At 33.4% G+C, this 3,332-nt stretch overlaps 1 long non-coding RNA gene across 3 annotated transcripts; it reads left to right on the top strand.

The window, feature by feature from the left end:
• Positions 1–235: 235 nt before the first annotated feature.
• Positions 236–3,101, top strand: LOC111392811. Of its 3 annotated transcripts, none has more exons than XR_002702330.1 (3): positions 294–630; positions 1,865–2,076; positions 2,838–3,101. It is a non-coding gene; the product is annotated as an uncharacterized LOC111392811 (long non-coding RNA). The 3 variants fall into 3 exon arrangements; XR_002702329.1 differs by having other exon boundaries at positions 295–630; positions 1,865–2,053; positions 2,838–3,093; XR_002702328.1 differs by lacking the exon at positions 1,865–2,076 and having other exon boundaries at positions 236–630; positions 2,838–3,093.
• The last annotated feature ends 231 nt before the right edge of the window (positions 3,102–3,332 follow it).

Below are 3,332 nucleotides of genomic sequence, written 5' to 3'. Positions count from 1 at the left end.
TAAGATTTAACGGTTCAAATTTTTTTTAAACTAACTCTAACTGGAGGGTGGTACAACAGACTCCATCCAGATAAGATTAGAAGTTGGCCATAACTGAAGAGATAGTTCAGTACAACAAAAGCAACTTTTTACGGCATTCATTTACGGCGTGCATTTATGGCATGTCATAAAAATAGATTAATTACGGCGTGCGCAAAAAATAAGCCATTAAAAATCATTTAGTAAAGTTATTTACGGTGTGCAAATGATGCACGTCGTATTAAGCCACTATTTTGGCGTGCATATGTTGCACGCCGTGTTTTGCTCAAAAATTAAACGTATTTACGGCGTGCAAACGCACGCCGTAGTAATCTGTCCTAAAAAACCTAATTAAACACGACATTTTTCTCCCATTCATAACTTCTCCTCCTTCTCTCAATTCACTGTGCCTCCTACCGTTCTTTTTCCCCATCAACCCAGTGCTTCTTGTGCAGCCACTAGTCCACCACAACCACCATCCTTGACTCCGCCTCTCCACGACTTTGCCCGGCGCCTCAACTCTCACTCTCCGCCTTTCACTGTCAACCACGGGCGCCAGCTCTCACCCTTGTCGGTCGCCTCCCAGGACCCAAATCAAAATATTTCTATAAGGTAAGGATTCTTCAAATTAATACCTGCCTCTTTCTTGATAGGGGTCTAGTTTCTAGAAGGAATTGTATGATTTAAGCTATTGAATGAGTTAGCATGAATCAGATTAATACCTAAAATCAAGTTATTGTTTGGCTATTTCCTGATTCGTTATGTCATTCGACTTGATAATGAAATTAATTTTCTTATTATTGCATTTTTCTATATGGAGTTTGAAATATTTTCCTTTGTTGATGAAATTTTTTATTTTGAGTGTTTTTTAGGTTATATTTTGGTTGTAAATGTTGGCTGTGCTGCTTGATTTTTGAATGAATTAAATTTAGGCATTTTCAGTTATATCTCATTGTTGTTTGGCATTTTATTGATGTGTATATTTATAAACTCCAGTGATTAAGTCCCCTTTATGATTTTATTTTTTCTTTACAATTGTGTTTTTATTTGCTGGAGAATAGGAGACAAAATTAGATAACTGCTTTCTATTTTCTATCTTTTGCTATTCCTTGTTACGGGAATTTTTTTATAGTAGTGCCTTATGATGAAACTTTTGAGTATATACTTGGGCTGTTGGTAAAGTAGATAGTGAAGCTCATTTTCTTCTTACAATAAGTGAGATAAATGTATTCCATTTATAGATATTTCACCGACTCTGTAATGGATTTTGTTTGTTGATCCACTGTATTTAGTGCTATATTTTTCAGATTTGCTGAATGTTATCTGCCAATCGTCACTGGGAAATAATGTGTATGTTTTGAAAGCTGTTTAAGATGCATTCTTGCATGGGCTTCCGACATAAAACATAAAAAGAAGCATGAATCATTAATTAGTTCATAAAACTATTGGTAGTTTTTTATAGTGAAGGAAAAGCATATACCAAGTAGAACCTCACCAATAATCAGTACATACTCTGTAATAATAAGTTCATCTCCTTGATCAATTCCATTGGTGGTAGCTGCAGTGATGTCAATTCCTTATTTTAAGATAATTGAAAATCTATTCTCTGATACCTATATATATATAGATCTCTATGGAGACAAAAGTGAGATGGGGGAAGAAAAGGGGAACCCCTTCTTTCTAGGGTTATCCCTCTCACCTATTGGAGAGAACTTTTTTATATACGTTACAGATTGGTAATTTGTGATAATATGTGAATCTGTTATAATTTGACATTAGAATGAATTTGCTATTTGTTTTCCTTTGTAATTATAAATCTTCGTGCTTTGTTGCTTTTAATTGACAGGACAGGCTTTTAGTTATAGTTGAAGACATTGCACAAGAAAAAGCAAGAAAACACAGCCCCAGTGCACTTTGCATGCCTATCTATCTTTGATCACATCGCACACTGTTTGTGTGTGGGAGAGGGAAAGAAATTGCACAGGCAAAAAACAAGATAATAAATGAAGAAAAGCATAATCAAACACTCACTCTGGTGAAGTTACAAAAACAACCCATGTATTATCATCACTTTTTTTGATTTTTTAACTTTTGATATCATGTGCTTCTTTCTTTATACCAAATTATAAAAATATTAACTCATCATTTCACTCTGTTGAATATCTGTTAAAGTAGTTCCCTTGATGCTTGACATCAAAGCACTATTTAATCATTTTCAGAGGGCTCTTGGAGTCATAAGATAAAGCCATTGGGTTTTTAGATAGCTCTCTCAGATTTCTCATTGGTTTGTTTTTGTGCTTTTTCTAGGGCATCATGAAATTCCATTAAAATGGCTAGATTAAATTCCTAGGACTTAGATTTTGAGCTAGTTGTATTAAATTTAATGAATTATGTTTTCCATTTACCCTTCCCTTGTACCAATTGTGGTATATGGGATTTCTAATTTTTGAAGATCTGCATTAGTGGTCATAAAGATTTTTTTTTTTTTTTTCTTTTTCTTCAAGTGTTTGTGGAGAGATTCTACTGTAATGGAATTTAGTCCAGTACCTTATGTTTGCTTCTGGGATCTGAATTTCAATCTGATAAGTAATTTTTTCTCCATAGATCTTTCAGTCAATTGCTAAGTTTCTGTAGATGGCCGAGGTTCAAAATCAAAATTAGACCTTTGTTTTCCTTATCTTGATTTCACAATTCATTAGGCAAATAATATTACAATTCAAGTCCTCCTAGCATTCTTGCTTCTGTGGGTCTAACACTTTTAACTGGCCATTGATTGCCATTGAGTGAAACTTGATCATTGACATCTGATGAAATTTCAGGTACAGGCAGCTTACAAATGAGCGTTGCTGAAGTCTCATCCAGATCGAGCTCCGCACTCATGTGGTTGGAAAGCATTCTTTTGTTTGTAAAGTAACTTATTAGTGTTGGTTGAACTTATGTCTGTTGGTTGAGAAGCCATCAGTTATCAATCAGGCATGTCATTTGTTGAACTTATGTCTGTCGGTTGAGGAAATTGAAAGTATTTGTTACATTTATTGATACATTTTATTTATATATGATAAATGTTTGTGTTAATTTTTTCATCTTTAAGCTTAGAATAATTAATTAGTTTAATGTTGTTTTTCATGCTAGCTTGTACTCAAAATATTTAATTTTCATATTAACTAAGTTGGAATTGGATTTGTGTAATTATTATAGGTGCTATAATCAAATAAACAAACAGATTTTTAAAAATTAAATTAGCTTTTACGGTGTGCAAAGCCATGCCGTTAAATGTAAAAAATCCCATCATTAAAGGTAAAAAAATCGTATTT

Source organism: Olea europaea, unplaced genomic scaffold (assembly GCF_002742605.1).
Source record: "Olea europaea var. sylvestris unplaced genomic scaffold, O_europaea_v1 scaffold980, whole genome shotgun sequence".
Classification (NCBI taxonomy): Eukaryota; Viridiplantae; Streptophyta; class Magnoliopsida; order Lamiales; family Oleaceae; genus Olea; species Olea europaea.
Note: the sequence above shows the minus strand (reverse complement) of the source record. Positions and strands in the feature narration are given on the sequence as shown.